At 40.9% G+C, this 18,131-nt stretch overlaps 2 protein-coding genes across 2 annotated transcripts in view; one reads left to right on the top strand and one right to left on the bottom strand.

The window, feature by feature from the left end:
• Positions 1–18,131, bottom strand: part of LOC106093852 (adult cuticle protein 1) — a 405,361-nt gene that overhangs the window by 359,280 nt on the left and 27,950 nt on the right. The gene's annotated exons all lie outside the window — the stretch shown is intronic.
• The window catches only part of LOC106085679 (slowpoke-binding protein), a 374,280-nt gene continuing 362,260 nt past the window's right edge, over positions 6,112–18,131 (top strand). The window contains exon 1 of the mRNA XM_059364530.1: positions 6,112–6,807. The gene's annotated coding sequence lies outside the window, so the exon portion shown is untranslated. The remainder of the gene's footprint in view (positions 6,808–18,131) is intronic.

Below are 18,131 nucleotides of genomic sequence, written 5' to 3'. Positions count from 1 at the left end.
GCATTCATCGGAAGTTAATGGCGACATTATGTCTAAGTCGCAAAGCCTTTCAGCAATAAGAAGTTTTGACTCCTTTAAGTCACCAGGCCCTGATGATGATGTGTCCGATAGAATGGCTCCTTGCCCCGGGAGATATACTCTGCTTGTATCAGCATGTCGTATATACCTGTGGGATGGAGGAACACAAGCGTCATTTTCTTTCTAAAAGCCAGAAAACCTAACCACATGAAGACGAAAGATTTTCGTCCTATTAGTCTGCCACGGAGGCCACCGTGGCGCAGAGGGCTTCCAATCCCGGCGTAAACATCAGAAAAATCTTCAGCGATGGATAACCTCTTACTAATGCTGGCTGCATTTGTGAGGTATCCTGCCATGTTAAATTTTCTCTACCAAGTGGTGTCGCAATGCGGCACGTAGTTCGGAATCAGTATAAACAAGTAAAAGCGGGCCGAATCTTATATACCCTCCACCATGGATCGCATTTGTCAAGTTCTTTTCCCGCCATCTCTTCTTAGGCAAAAAAATAGATATAAGAAAAGATTTGCTCTGCTATTAGAGCGATATCAAGATATGGTCCGGTTTGGACCACAATTAAATAATATGTTGGAGACCTGTGTAATATGTCAGCCAATTCGAATAAGAATTGCGCCCTTTGGGGGCTCAAGAAGTAAAATAGAGAGATCGATTTATATGGGAGCTGTATCGGGGTATAGACCGATTCAGACCATAATAAACACGTACGTTGATGGTCATGAGAGGATACGTCGTATAAAATTTCAAATCGGATAATAATTGCGACCTCTAGAGGCTCAATAAGTCAATATCCCAGATCGGTTTATATGGCAGCTATATCAGGTTATGAACCGATTTGAACCTTATTTGACACAGATGTTGAAATTAAGAATAAAATACGTCATGCAAAAATTCATTCCAATTGGAAAAGAATTGCGAACTCTAGAGGCTCAAAAAGTCAAGACCCAAGTGTAATATGATAACTTGTTATACTCGTATTTATAAGAAACTTTTGATGAAACTAAGTAGACTAGCTTGTTCCTTTAATGTTGTTTGTTTGAAAAATATAATAAAAAGAGTCAGTTTGTTGACAGAAGCTTTACAATTCAGGTGTGGGTTTCCCAAAAAAAAAAAAAATAAATAAAAAAAAAGAAGACTCAAAAAAAAAAAAATTTTTTTTTTTTTTTAAATATGGATTCACGCCCTACTCGAGAAAGAATTCTTTCAGCTTTGAAAGCTTCAAATGTGGAATTTCCAGAAACAGCGTCAATTGCACAATTGAGAACATTATATGATTCTTTGCAAGTTAACGGTGGTCCATTAAAGCAGACTGAATTGCCTTCTGGAAGTGTGGTTTCTTCTGATTCTGCTGGGAATTCATCTGTAACTGTCACTACAATGTCATCCAATACTTTGAATGAAACTCCCGTTATTAATTCCGCAACTGCCGATCCTGAAAATTTGCTTCAGTCATTTCAATGTAATGGTGAGTCCACAAATCAAACTGAATTGGTTCTTGGAACTGCCGCTTGTTTTTCTGCCGCACGGACTTCATCAGTTATTTCCGATTTAATGAATACAAATACATTGGGTGTCGCTTTTAACAATAGAGCAATTGGCGTGTCCTGTGATGTTCTTCCGCAAACACAAACTTCCGTACCTCCTTCCGTATCTTCTTGTGTTGTTTCTTCCGTACCCTCCGTCAATTATTCCTCAGTTTCCGTTCCTGCAAACTTACTTCGAGGACAATTTTCTAGACCTTCTGTTCCATCACAGAATATGATAACTTGTTATACTCGTATTTATAAGAAACTTTTGATGAAACTAAGTAGACTAGCTTGTTCCTTTAATGTTGTTTGTATGAAAAATACAATAAAAAGAGTCAGTTTGTTGACAGAAGCTTTACACCAAGATCGGTTTATATGGCAGCTATATTAGGTTACGGGCTGATTTGAACCATACTTGGCACAGTTGTTGGATATCATAACAAAACACGTCGTGGAAAATTTCATTCCAATCGGATAAGAATTGCGACCTCTAGAGGCTCAAGAAGTCAAGACCCAAGATCGGTTTATATGGCAGCTATGTCAAAACATGGACCGATATGGCCCATTTACAATACCAAGCGACCTACACTAATAAGAAGTATGTGTGCAAAATTTCAAGCGGCTAGCTTTACTCCTTTGGAAGTTAGCGTGCTTTCGACAGACAGACGGACGGACGGACAGACGGATGGACGGACGGACGGACAGACGGACGGACATGGCTAGATCGACATAAAATGTCGCGACGATCAAGAATATATATACTTTATGGGTTCTCAGACGAATATTTCGAGTAGTTACAAACAGAATGACGAAATTAATATACCCCCCATCGTATGGTAGAGAGTATAAAAATTAAGCTTTTATGGGCATTCGACTCTTTATTGGCAGATCGGTCTATATAGAAGCTATATCCAAATATGGTCCGATTTGATCCGTTCAAAAACCCAACAAGCTTGTATTTCAGCTCAATATCTCAATTTTTGAAGGCTGAAGAGTGATTACAACAGACGGACGGACGGACAGACTCATGGTCATAGTTAAATCGTCTTAGAATTTAACGACGGTCCGAAACATATATACTTTTTACAGCGGAAATGGACTTTTCGATGTGTTGCCATGACTAAATGAATATACCATATATCCTATGGTGTGGGGTATAAAAATTAAATTGTTGCCCTTTGTTTGTTCCTTATAGACTCAAAAACGGCTGAACCGATTTTCATGACTTTATCAGAGATGGTAGAGTTTGAGCTCCCGGTGAAAATAGGGTACTAAATTTTTTTAATATCCAAAGGGGAGCGTGTCCTCCCCCTTTCCAACAATTTTAAAAACGCCAAATGTCGGAGATGTTTGGACCGACTTAAGATAAATTTTGTATGCCAACTTATGGTACCCCAAAAAGACGAAATTTGTATAAAATTTGGGATCAAATAACCTAGGGGGACGCCCCATCTCAAAACCCACCCCAACGAAGATGTTTAGCTATTGGGATAATATGGGTGTCAAATTAAAGGCATTTAAGAGTAAAGTACGAACTTGGCATTAGAATGTCACCCTAAGTGGTGTTGGGGGACCCCCACCGCAAAAACACCACCCGAAAGGACACTTTTACCTCTTTGGACAATATGGGTATCAAATGAAAGGTATTTAAAAGTAGAGTACAAATCTGACATTAATATTTATTCCTTGGTGTCTGAGGGTCAAAGTACCGCCCGAAAGTACCGCTAAAAATCAAAGTGGATCGATCGGGACAATATGGGACTCATATGAAAGGTTTTTGGGAGTAAAATACGAATATGGTACCAAAAATAGGATCGCCCCAAAAGAACCGCCCAAAATAAAAAGCTGACCGATCAGGACATTGTAGGTCTCCAATGAAAGGTATACGGGAGTAGAGTATGAATATGACATTAAAAGTTTGGGCTTAGGAGCCGTCCTAAGCCCAAAACAGCCCCAAAAGTACCAACCAAAATCAAAGTGGACCGATATGGGCAATATGGGACTCAAATGAAGGGTATTCGAGAGAAGATTACGAATATGATTATCGAATATCAAAAAGTATGTTCGTCCGGGACGAATTTTATATACCCCCCACCATGAATCCCATTTGTCAAGTTCATTGAATGACTTTTTCAAATGTGTATTTGCTACCTCAAGTTATTGACCGATTAGGCTTTTAGAACGGTCTTAACTCGGGCTAAGCTGACCTTTTTATACAGAGGCAAACTTCTCATATATCAATGAATAGTGTCCGATTCAAATTTAAGCTCGATGATAAGGAGCCTCCATTTTATAGCCGAGTCCAAAATTTAGAGAAAATCTGTTAAGATATACGCTGAGAAAGGCTATATAGGGCTATATCTGAATATGAACCGATTTCTATAAAATTAAACAGCAATGTCGAGAGTCACAAGGGAATCCTTTGTGACAAATTTCTTGTGAATCGCTTCTCAAATGACGATGTAATGGCAGTTTTAGTCCAAAGCGGACGAACATGTAGATGGGAGCTATATCCAAATTTCCACCGATTTCGACCAGAGCCCGCATGTTTTGTGGTAGTCGTAGAACAAAGCGTAGTGTGAAGTATTGAGAAGATTGGTAGATACATGTCCTTGCAAAGGCTCTGGAAGTTGAAATCGGGCAATAGAAATCTTTGGGAGCTATATCTGTATCTCAACCGATTTAAATCAAATTCACCAGTAATGTCGAGACATATGAGAGACTCCCTTGTACCCAACTTCGAGGGAATCAGTTCACAAACTACGATACTATCGCAGTATAAGTACAAATCAGACCAACACATAGTGTTCTGTTATGACCTTCAACAACTGTGCCAAGTATAACCTGATATAACTCCCACATAATCAAATCGCCCGTTTTGACTTCTTGAGCACCTGGAAGCCTCAATCCGATTTGGCTGAAATTTTCTACATGGTGTTCTGTTATGACTCAACAACTGTGCCTAGTACAGTTCAAATCGGTCAAGAACATGATGTAGCTGCCATATAAACCGGTTTCCGGATTTAACTTCCTGAGCCCTAACAAGCCTCTATTATTATCCGACTTGTACGGTCCAATTTGGTCTATAACTAATTAAAGCTCTTATATTCGGCCCGGACGAACTTACCACGCTTGTGCTTGTTAAAATTTGTCGTGAGATTTTCGTTACTGCCGAATGGGTGTTTTCCGAAAGAGTTGGCAACATTTGTATATCACCTCCTTATGGAATGGAGACACATTTATTGAAGTATTTCTATGTCCAAACATAGTTTAATGACTTCTTTCATAGGACCCACTCTATTAGATTTGGACTATTTCCCATGAAGGATTTTATACTGCTTCATCTGGTTTAAAGTTTAGAATCATCTGCCCATTTTTATACTCTCCACCATAGGATGGGGGTATACTTATTTCGTCATTCTGTTTGTAACACCTCGAAATATGTGTCTAAGACCCCATAAAGGATGTATATTCTTGATCGTCATGTCATTTTAAGTCGATCTAGCCATGTGCGTCCGTCCGTCTGTCTGTCGAAAGCACGCTAACTTAAGAAGGAGTAAAGCTAGCCGCTTGAAATTTTGCACAAATACTTTATATTAGTGTAGGTCGGTTAGGATTGGAAATGGGCCAAATCAGTCCATGTTTTGATATAGCTGCCATATAAACCGATCTTGGGTTTTGACTTCTTGAGCCTCTAGAGGGCGCAATTATCTTTCGATTTGACTGAAATTTTGCACGTGGTGTTTTGGAATCATTTCCAACAACTGCGCTATGTATGGTTCTAATCGGTCCATTTTTTGATATAGCTGCCATATAAACCGATCTGGGATCTTGACTTCTTGAGCCTCTAGAGGGCGCAATTCTCATCCGATTTGTCTCAAATTTTGTACAATGGCTTCTCACATGATCTTCAACATACGTGTCTAATATGGTCTGAATCGATTAAAAGCTTGATACAACTCCCATATAAACGGGTCTCCCGATTATGCTTCCTGAGCCCCTACAAGGCGCAATTCTTATCCGAATGAAATGAAATATTACACAATGACTTGTACAATGTTCAGCATTAATTTATGGGCCGAATCGGACTATAACTTGATATAGCTCCAATAGCATGACAGTTATTATTCAATATTCTTTGTTTCCCTCAGAAGAGATACCGCGCTTAGAACTCGACAAATGCGATCCATGGTAGAGGGTATATAAAATTCGGCCTGGCCGAACTTAGCACACTTTTACTTGTTGTTTTTTACCTTGTGAAACAAACAATTTCTCCTTCCATGAATAAAAAGAGAATCTCCAGCTCTCTTATTTTTTTGCAGTTCATTGTGAAGTTGGCATCTCTGGTTCACCCATTTAGAGCTCAGCATTCGCGTTGTTTGTGCATATATGTGTAAGTGTTTTGTGTGTGTGTGCTGTCCCTTTCGCTTTCGGTTAAAGTCGAGTATATGATGGAGAGTATGTGTGCGTGTGACTGTGCGAATTCGAGCGTGTGAAAAATCTTTAAAAATGGAATATTCCTAAAATCTCTTTTGCAGTATCCTTTCAAACGTCTTACTTAACAATTCGTCGTCAGCTTCATTATTTCGTTTTGTGCGGTAAAGTTGGTGAAAGTGTGAATTTGCTTCAAGCGTTGAATGGTAGAAGAAATAAAAAAAAGATATCATAATAGGTCAATCGTTCTGATGAATGATAAAAAATTAAAATTCTAAGCAAATTACAGAAGTAAAATAAAATCGAATCCATTAAAACCTTGGAAAAGTGTAAAAATTTTTTAATGAAAAATCTTAATGGCCCAGAAGCAAAAAAACCCAACAACGATAAATGAATAGCCTGGTCATCATTGTCAGCAACATTTGTCTGCCCTTAAGAAGAAAACCTCCATTTGATGTAAATGAATATCCCTAGATTGTAAAAATTGTGGATAATTGAGATTCATCGCCATCTACATTTGTGCGTAAGGTCAGTGCCAGACAGACCACATAGACTTCTACGTGGAAAATAATAACTGTATACAAGCCGCGAAGCCTTAAGTTACCATTCTGTGCTTGATGTTTAATTGAAAATTCATTTTATTGTGACTTTGCGGATAACACAGTCACACCAGGATAATTCCCATTTTCATCGCTTAATTGCACCCCTTTTTATTGCATCAAGAGGTCATCTATAAGGCATTACAAATTGACTGCAGCAAAAACGAACCAAAGGATTTTCTTTCTCTCTCTCACTCAATGATCTGATGTTACAGGTAAGTTTTCTTTGAGGCGTTGGCTTAAATCAATTAAAGCGAAACAATTTACAGAAATTACGAGTGTATGCGAGAGTATGCATTAAGCAAGAAGTAAAATCACATTGAGTTCGGCCAGGCTGTTGGTTAAATGCCCACAATAGTAGAAATAATTTGAATCATCTCCATTATAAATTATTCACAGTTATATGTATATTAAGGAGGGTTGATTTGCATGGATCTAAAAATCGTAATCTACAATACATAAATTTGTAACAGAATTCTCCGAAGAAACCATGGATCTAAATCAAATCTATACAGCATATACATTTTCAATTCGAATTGCACGGATTAGATACATGGTTTCTTCGGAGAAGTTTCTTAGAATTTTATTTAGTTAATTTTATTTGCTATACAATTTAAAAGAAAAAAATCCGTCCGTCCGATCCGTCCTAACGTATATATACAGCTTAAAATCATTCTCCCAACTCCAACGAAAATTAGGTGAAAAATAACATAACGCTCAATTGGAATGTATCGTTGTGCGATAAAAAAGATTGGTGAGATCTGGTCAGGTGCAGCACTAGATATAGTCAAGAAGGAAGATATTCCTAATCGACCAATGGCTCATGCTTGGATACCAAGGACTCCCTCAGATCCTGAAGCGATACATGGATGACTAGGGGAATGTAATCCCAATCTTTCAACCGCCGACTGGAAGATTGGTAGATTGGATGAGGCTGATGGTGACCGGAGACATGCAATATTCGTACTAAACTCCGGGTGTCTCGCAGACCTCAACAAGTTTCAAGGGGTTGTATCTTACGAATTCAACAAGTTGAAACTGAAGGTCTATAGAGGCGGTGGGGTTGGGAAATCAGGAGACGACTCAGCAGTCGTTGCTGAACACTTGCCTGAGGAACTATCGACCACATCGCTAAAGTCTGGCGGATTACAGGAGAAAACAAGTAAAAAGGCGTTAAGTTCGGCCGGGCCGAACTTTGGATACCCACCACCTCGGGAATATATGTAAACCACCTTTCATCAAAATTCGGTGGAAATTTCATACCTTATGTCCCATATCAGTTATATCAAAATATGTTCCGATTTGGACCAAATACTAAAAGTACACTAGCTATATCTAAAAATAAACCGATCTGAACCATATACGACACGGATGTCGAAAAGCCTAACATAAGTCACTGTGTCAAATTTCAGTGAAATCGGATTATAAATGCGCCTTTTATGGGGCCAAGACCTTAAATCGCGATATCGGTCTATATGGCAGCTATATTCAAATCTCGACCGATCTGTGCAAAATTGAAGAAGGACTTCGAAGAGCCTAACCAAACTCACTGTCTCAAATTTCAGCGACATCGGACAATAAAAGCGTCTTTTATGGCCCCAAAACCTAAAACGTAGATATCGGCCAATATAGCAGCTATATCCAAATCTGAACCGATCTGTGCGATATTGCAGAAGTATGCCAAGGGGTTTAACTTAACTCACTGTCCCAAATTTTGGCGACATCGGATAATAAATAAGCATTTAATGGGCCCAAAACCATAAATCAAGAAATCGGTCTATATGGCAGCTATATCCAAATCTGAACCGATCTGGGCCAAATTGAAGAAAGATGTCGAAAGGCAAAACACAACTTACTGTCTCAAATTTCAGCAAGATCGGATAATAAATGTGGCTTTTATGGGACTTAGACCCTTAATCGGATGATCGGTCAATATGGCAGCTATATCCAAATCTGGACCGATCTGAGCCAAATTCACGGAGGATGTCGAAGGGCCTAACACAATTCACTGTCCCAATTTTCAGCGAAATCGGATAATAAATGTGGCTTTTATGGGACTTAGACCCCAAATCGGATGATCGGTCTATATGGCAGCTATATCCAAATCTGGACCGATCTAAGCCAAATTTACGGAGGATGTCGAAGGGCCTAACACAACTCACTGTAAAAAATTTAAGCAAAACCGGATAATAAATGTGGCTTTTATGGGCCTAAGACCCTAAATCGGCCGATCGGTCTATATGGGGGCTATATCAAGATATAGTCCGATATAGCCCATCTTCGAACTTAACCCGCTTATGGACAAAAAAAGAATCTGTGCAAAGTTTCAGCTCAATATCTCTATTTTTAAAGGCTGTAGCGTGATTTCAACAGACAGACGGACAGACGGACGGACATGTCTAGATCGTCTTAGATTTTTACGCTGATCAAGAATATATATACTTTATAGGGTCGGAAATGGATATTTCGATGTGTTGCAAACGGAATGACAAAATGAATATACCCCCATCCTTCGGTGGTGGGTATAAAAAGATGGCATCGAAACGGGACCTGACAAGCCCTGTGTGGGTGGGTCACAAAGTTGAACCGGGCTCAAAGTGCGCGCCAGCGTGGAAGCCCGAAACTCAGAAAGTACTTCGACACAAAGAGTTAGTGAAGAATCTAAGGAGAAATCCAAGTGCCAAGAGTCCTGAGAGAGAGTGGTTCTACATCTTTCTCATCTCATGACAAGTTCTAACGAATTTTGTGAGGATGAACTCCTGGTGGAGTCAGAAGACGAGGCGAACACAACTGTGGTGGAAGTTCAGAATCCTGACTATGGTCCGGGGGGAAGAAAAGCCTCATTGTAGAAAGTGATGCTAATGCACATCACCATATATGGGGAAGTTCGAATGTCAACCAAAGGGGTGAGCTGCTTATTGAATATGTCATACACTTTTTGCGGGAACCTAGCAAGGGCACACTTAACACACCTTAATGAGTGCTTTCCGATTCAAGTTTAATCTCAATGATAACGGACCTTTTTCATAGCCGAGTCCGAAGGGCGAAGTGTCTCCACCCTAAAAAGATATTAGAGAGGAGTAGGCCCGTTTCGGCTAGCCATTCGTAAATTGCAAAATACGAAACAGGTCTCGATAAAAATTGCAAAACAAACAAGTAAAAAAGGCGTTCAGTTCGGCCGGGCCGAACTTTAGATACCCACCACTTCTGGTATATATGTAAACCACCCTTTGTTATAATATGGTGAAAAATACATAATTTATGCTCCCATAGCAGCTTTATTGAAATACAGTCCGATTTGGAGCAAATACGACACGGATATTGAGAAGTCTTATAAGTATAAGTCACTGTTCAATTTTGTAGAACAAAATATTAGCCGTTTTTGGTAGCCATATCCAAGTAAAGACCGATCTGAACCATATACGCCACGGATGTCGAAAAGCCTAACATAAGTCACTGTGTCGAATTGGAGCGAAATCGGATAATAAATGTGCCTATTATGGGGCCAAGACATTAAATCGAGAGATCGGTCTATGTCGAGGGACCTAGCACAACTCACTGTCCTAAATAGCGGCGACATCGGACAATAAATGCGCTTTTATGGGCTCAAAACCTTAAATCGAGAGATTGGTCCATATGGCAGCTATATCCAAATCTGGACCCATCTGGCCCGAATTAAATGAGAATGTCGAAGGGCTTAATATAACTCCCAGTTCCAAATTTCGCCGCCATCGGACAATAAATGCGCCCTTAATGGGCCCAAGGCCTTTAATCGAGAGATCGATCTATATGGCAGCTATATCAAAATCTGGACCGATCTGGGCCGAATTAAATGGAAATGTCGAAGGGCTTAATATAACTTCCAGTTCCAAATTTCGTCGCCATCGGACAATAAATGCGCCCCTTATGGGCCTAATGCCTTTAATCGAAAGATCGGTCTATATGGCAGCTATATCCAAATCTGGACCGATTTGAGCCGAATTGAAGAAGGACGTCGAAGCGCCTAACATAGCTCACGGTCTCAAATTTCAGCGAGATCGGATAATAAATGCGTCTTTTATAAGCCCAAATCTTAAATCGAGAGATTGGTCCATATGGCAGCTATACCAAATCTGGACCGATCTATGCCAAATTGAAGAGGGATGTCGAAGGACCTAACACAACTTAGTGTCACACATTTCAGCAAAATCGGACAATAAATGCGTCTTTTATGGGCCCAAAACCTTAAATCGAGAGATCGGTCTACATGGCAGCTATATCCAAATCTGGACCGATCTGGATCAAATTGAAGAAGGATGTCGAAGGGCCTAACATAACTCACGGTCTCCAATTTCGGCGAGCTCGGATAATAAATGCGTCTTTTATGGGCCCAAGACCTTAAATCGAGAGATCGGTCTATATGGCAGCTATATCCAAATCTGGAGCGATCTGGGCCGAATTGAAGAAGGATGTCGAATGGCCTAACATAACTCACGGTCTCCAATTTCGGCGATATCGGATAATAAATGCGTCTTTTATGGGCCCAAGACCTTAAATCGAGAGATCGGTCTATATGGCAGCTATATCCAAATCTGGACCGATCTGGGCCGAATTGAAGAAGGATGTCGAATGGCCTAACATAACTCACGGTCTCCCATTTCGGCGAGATCGGATAATAAATGCGTCTTTTATGGGCCCAAAATCTTAAATCAAGAGATCGGTCTACATGGCAGCTATATCCAAATCTGGACCAATCGGGGCCAAATTGAAGAAAGATGTCGAAGGGCCTAACATAACTCACGGTCTCCAATTTCGGCTAGATCGGATAGTAAATGCGTCTTTTATGGGCCCAAAACCATAAATCGAGAGATCGGTCTACAAGGCAGCTATATCCAAATCTGGACCAATCGGGGCCAAATTGAAGAAAGATGTCGAAGGGCCCAACACAACTCACTGGCCCAAATATCAGCAAAATCGGATAATAAATGTGGATTTTTTGGTCCTAAGACCCTAATTCGGTGGATCGGTCTATATGGGGGCTATATTAAGATATATTCCGATATAACCCGTCTTCGAACTTAACCTGCTTATGGACAAAAAAAAAATCTGTGCCTAGTTTCAGCTCAATATCTCTATATGTGAAGACTGTATATATACGTGCTAGGTTCGACCGGGCTGAATCTTGGGATACGGATACGTGGTTACGGATCCACCAAGCATGATCTGGCAGGCCATACTTGGAGAGATTGTTGGAAGTCGTATTAAAACGCTATGAGGGTATAAATTAAAGTTCGAATATCCCCGAAACAACACAAAATATCGTAGACCTCAAGCGAGCTTTTGTGTAGGAACATTTGAGAACTGACCAACAAAAAAAAAAGACCGCAAACGAAGATTTGGCAACCTCAACAAATTTTCGAAATACAGACCACCTTAAGGGGCCTGCCAAAAAGTGCCCGGAAAGCCTGGGACCTTAAAATTTTGAATACGATTTCGCTATCACCTTAGCTCTAACAATTCCAAAAATATATCTCTAGCCATTCTTACACGGCATAATTTTTACTAGCTTTTTTTTCGATTTCCTCCGACTGGGCTATGGTAAAAAATTTGTTCCAAATCAGTCTTTAACCTGATATAGCTATATGAGCAATTGTTAGCCGATTTGGCAGAAATTACGAACAGAGCAGCTCCTATATAAATATGATCTTCCGATTAGTCCTTCACGGTCCCAAGAAGCTTACATTATTGGCTGGTTTGGGAGAAATTGTTTACGTACAGTACACATGTATAAATTTTTGGTAGAATCCATGAGGGTGGGCTCCTCTTTGCTCGTTTTATTCTGAGAAACAATTTTGTTATTTCCACTTCGTTGATATCTAGAAAACATTCACCCATAATAATACATCATTTGCATTTCTTACTATGGCGACAATTTCAAATGCATACTCCATTTCTACTTTTTGTTCAATTTTTGCATTGCATTGCAATCATAAAATAATAACGTGTCCTCCATTCGAATTTCACAAACAGACAATCATCTTGGCATGCTGTCCCATCATCATCATCTGAATGTCTGCGTTGTGCCAGGACTCATTTCGCCATGAGTGCGTTTTCTTGCAACGAGCACGAGCAGTAGTGTCATCCAAATGTCTGTTACACACTTTATAATCTATCAAAATTATAAAATCATGCAGTGCCAGTGACTGACGATTGGCAATCGGTGCTTTTGCTTTACCGTTAAACTTGCCATCATAATCGGGCAGCAGCTGATGCAACAGCACCATCAGTTCAGTTAATGGCAGTTGACAAGTCAGCTCATTCCAATTCGAACGAAATTGTGTCACAACGAATGATGACTGTAAGTATGTCCTCTCAAGGTATTTTGATGATGATGTCTCTCAGCGACATGATAAATTGGCTAGTTATGATTTTTCGACATGGTTGACTTTGAATGGACGAATTAGAACAGTGCTGTGCATAACAATGGCAAGTAAACGAACAATTATTATGGGATATAGAATATCATCATTCCAAAACCCGCCCAACTGCTATGTAAGGTACGCAAAATTAAATGGTTGGCAAATGAAATTTATTTTGGAGCAAAGTTAAAATCTGGCCAAGTATCTGGGAGGCAAACTTATCTTCCACCAGTAAAAATGTCTAAAGTTTGGCGGGGCCGAATTTTGGAAACCCACCACCATGAATTCCGCTTAAAATTCACTCAAACTTACTTGGAGGGCATTTGTGTACTTTAGGTACCAATATTCTGCAGAACCAGGCAAAAAAACTAAGGGCCCTAGAAGACTAATCGGGACATTCGACTATGTGGCAGCTATATCACGTTTTTGAACAATTTGGACAATACTAATCATGGATGTTGAAAGTCATAATAAAACACTATGTGCAATATTTCCCAAACATCGAACAACAATTGCTGCATCCAAGGGCTTTAGATGTCAAATCGGTTTAAATAGGAGCTATATCAGGCGTCCAATGGTTGCAGATGGTGGAAAGCTCCGGACTCAGCGATTTTCGAGAGGAGAGTCTCAGCTAGGAGTCAGGTGGCACTGGCTCTTAATTAAATACTGAGTGCCAATAATACTCGAGATGACAAGGCGAGTTTTTGGCGCCTTCAAATAACCAATGGCCAACATTAGCGTCTGTTCCCTGGTTAGGTGCGGCTGGAGGCGAGCGTCGGATCTTGGAGCAAGCGGCTCACCACTACGAGGTATACATGTGCAATCCCACAGAACCCATGCGGTTGGTACGTTGGGCCAGTAATCCGCCCCGGAAAACTATAAGAACTACTATGAGAAACAAAGGAATAGTAACAAGTAAAAGCGTGTTAAGTTCGGCCGGGCCGAATCTTATATTTGTCGAGTTCTTTTCCCGGCATCTCTTCTTAGGCAAAACAAGTAAAAAGGCGTTATGTTCGGCCGGGCCGAATTTTGGATACCCACCACCTCGGGTATATATGTAAACCACCTTTCGTCAAAATCCGGTGCAAAACTCATACCTTATGTCCCATAGCAGATATATGTGAAGGGTCTTAACTTAAATCTTTGTTCCAAATTTCGGCAACATCGGATAACAAATGTGCTTTTTATGGCCACAAAACCTAAACCCGAGAAATCGGTCTCTATGGCAGCTATATCCAGATCTGGACCGATTTGTGCGATAATGCAGAAGTATGTCAAGGGGCTTAACTTAACTCACTGTCCCAAATTTCGGCGACATCGGATAATAAATGTGGCTTTTATGGGCCTATGACCCTAAATCGGAGGATCGGTCTATATGGCAGCTATATCCAAATGTGGACCGATCTAACCCAAATTGAAGGAGGACGTCGGAGAGCCTAGGACAACGCACTGTCCCAAATTTCAGCAAAATCGGATAATAAATGTGGCTTTTATGGGCCTATGACCCTAAACCGGCAGATCGGTCTATATGGCAGCTATATCCAAATGTGGACCGATCTGAGCCAAATTGACGAAGGACGTTGAAAGGTCTAATACAACTCACTGTCCCAAATTTCAGCAAAATCGGATTATAAATGTGGCTTTTATGGGCCTAAGACCCTAAATCGGCGGATCGGTCTATATGGCAGCTATATCCAAATGTGGACCGATCTGAGCCAAATTGACGAAGGACGTTGAGGGGCCTAACACAACTCACTGTCCCAAATTTCACCAAAATCGGATAATAAATGTGGCTTTTATGGGCCTAAGACCCTAAATCGGCGGATCGGTATACATGGCAGCTATATTCAAATCTTGACCGATCTGAGCCAAATTGACGAAAGATATCGGAGGGCCTAAGAAAACTCACTGTCCCAAATTTCAGCAAAATCGGATAATAAATGTGGCTTTTATTGGCCTAAGACCCTAAATCGGCGGATCGGTCTATATGGGGGCTATATCAAGATATAGTCCGATATAGCTCATCTTCGAACTTAACCTGCTTATTGACAAAAAAAGACTCTGTGCAAAATTTCAGCTCGATATCTATATTTTTAAAGACTGTAGCGTGATTTCAACAGACAGACAGACAGACGGACGGACATGTTCAGCAGGTGGTCTATTTTGTAATCATTCAATTGAAGAATTTAGTTGAATTGAAAAGATTACTTGACGTTGAGAAATTAAACTTTCTCAAATAATATAAAATAAATATAAAATTCCTAATAAAGAAAAAGTTGAACCAATTGTAGAAATAACATTTCATGCTTAGATTTTTACGCTGATCAAGAATATATATACTTTATAGGGTCGGAAATGGATATTTCGATGTGTTGCAAACGGAATGACAAAATGAATATACCCCCATCCGTCGGTGGTGGATATAAAAAGGATATAAGAAAAGATTTGCTCTGCTATAAGAGCGATATCAAGATATGGTCCGGTTTGGGTCACAATTAAATCATATGTTGGAGACCTGTGTGAAATGTCAGCCAATTCGAATAAGAATAGCGCCCTTTGGGGGCTCAAGAAGTAAAATAGAGAGATCAATTTATATGGGAGCTGTATCGGGCTATAGATCGATTCAGACCATAATAAACACGTATGTTGATGGTCATGAGAGGATCCGTTGCACAAAATTTCAGACAAATCGGATAATAATTGCGACCTCTAGAGGCTCAACAAGTCAAGATCCCAGATTGGCTTATATGGCAGCTATATCAGGTTATGAACCGATTTGAACCTTATTTGACACAGTTGTTGAAAGTAAGAATAAAATACGTCATGCAAAATTCCATCCAAATCGGATAGGAATTGCGCCCTCTAGAAGCTCAAGTCAAGTCCCCAGATCTCTTTATATGACAGCTATATCAGATTATGAACAGATTTGAACCATACTTGGCACAGTTGTTGGATGTCATAACAAAATACTTCGTGCAAAAATTCATTCAAATCGGATAAGAATTGCGCCGTCTAGAGGCTCAAGAAGTTAAGACCCAAGATGGGTTTATATGGCAGCTATATCAGGTTATGGACCAATTTGAACCATTCTTGGCACATAACAAAACACGATGTGCAAAATTTCATTCCAATCGGATAAGATTTGCGCACTCTAGAGGCTCAAGAAGTCAAGAACGAATATCGGTTTATATGGCAGCTATAGAGCGATCGATTGCTCAACATTAATACCGCCGGATTGTGGCCGAGTTCTCCTCAGATGCTCCCCCAGCTGCTACTGTCGCAATTCTATCTGAGTTCCCTCCTTTCAAGCTAGTGCACATCTTGATCCCAACGAATGACCGATTCATACAAAGCCTATCAGATTCTATCTGGGAATTTTCTTCTTCTGTATTCCCTATTCCACCGCTGTTTACACCTTTAACCTTACACTATTGAATCCTTAGATTTGTTGAGGTTTTCGAGGCAGCTGGAGTTTAGTACTCACTGCACGTGTTCGTTCTTTTTCGTTGAAAAGAGCACTGGACCCTGGTTCTGTTGGTTGGTATCGGTGAGGTGTAACCGGTGCATGGAGTGGATGCATTTCCGATCTTGCTCAGACCGTACGTCGCTACGGGAGTATACGGGGTCACAAGCGTCGTCGTCGTCGCCTTCTGCGACCTCGTCGTCGGAATATGTGACCCCTTTCGATCTCTCCCGTACGGCAATAAACGCAACAGCAGCACCAGCCCCAATATTGCCGGAACTGCAATTGAGTTGGAATGGTCTGAGAGGCAACATCGGTGATGTAGTGGATTTTATGAGTCGGAAAAACATATTGGTTGCAGCGATCCAGGAGACAAAGCTGATAAAGACCTGCAGTCTATACAAATGCAAATTTTGCCCACGAAAATTCCACTAAGGAACAGGGTCAAACTTCTCACATATCAATGAGCGCAGTCCGATTCAAGTTTAGAGCTCAATGATAAGTCCGAACGGCGTGCCGCAGTGCGACACCTCTTTAGAGAGAAATTTTACATGGCATAGTACTTTACAAATGTTTCCAGCAATAGGAGGGGAAAACCACCGTTAAAAAATTTTATGATGGTCTCGCCACGATTCGAACCCAGGCGTTCAGCGTCAGAGGCGGACATTCTAACCTCTGCGCTACGGTGTCCTCCCTATACAGTTGTCACGGAAACTTAAGGATCGTTTAAAGAATGGAGGTGATGGGTTGGCCCTCGTGATACACCATTCCGTGCAGTATAGACCCATCTCGCCTGCGCCTGGCGCTAGGGACTCGAACATGGAGTGCATAAGGATAGCAGTCCGGTCCGGTACTGCCGCTGTGACCCAGTTAATGGCCCAGCGTACAAGCGCGACATAAGTGGCCTACTGTCTGGTCATAATCGTTTGTTTCTAGGGGACTTTAATGCGCATCACGTTACATGGCATTCTTTCCTAGGTAACGACCAGCGGGGCATAACCTTGGCAGAGCAGATTAAAGGTTCCACGTATTGTACGGTGAATGAGGTAATCCCCCATTAGGATTACCTAGGTAGTGCAGCAGCCCATCAGATATTTCCATTGCGTCCCTTGATCCCCTGAGTGCCGTACCCTGGAAATCAGACCAATTACCCATAACTTCTGAGATGAAGGCCGATTTGGTCGACCAATCGCCGCTTCAGTGAACTGATACCTCTTTAAAATGAGCTAGTCGCCGAGAAGAAATTCCGAGGCATCATTAACGCAGCAGCCGCTCGTTTTATACCAAGCGGTCGAATAACCCAAGTACGGCCCAATTTTCCGCCGCAGGCAGTGGTACTCGCAGACGAGCGTGATGGTATTCATTGCATGGACCCCACTAATCCCAGAATCAGCTAGCTGAATCTGAAAATAATAAACATAAGTGGAATATGTAGCTGGAACACTTGAAGCATGTAACTAAGGTATCGGTTTAGGTCTACTGTGGTCACTCCCAAACAGCTAAGTCACTCCCAAACCCCGGTAGATGGAATGAGAGAACCTCAGTCACTTTTGGCGATGTAACTGTGACTGATCCGAACAGGTTCGCCAGGTTGTTCAACCGTCAATTTATTGTGCATTCCTAAAGTGACAGGGCTAGGAGTAGAACCATTCGTCGCATCCGTGGTCTTCGAGCCATC

This window comes from Stomoxys calcitrans, chromosome 3 (genome assembly GCF_963082655.1).
Source record: "Stomoxys calcitrans chromosome 3, idStoCalc2.1, whole genome shotgun sequence".
In the NCBI taxonomy this organism is placed as follows: domain Eukaryota; kingdom Metazoa; phylum Arthropoda; class Insecta; order Diptera; family Muscidae; genus Stomoxys; species Stomoxys calcitrans.
The sequence above is the reverse complement of the archived record's forward strand: the minus strand, read 5'-3'. Positions and strand labels throughout refer to the sequence as shown.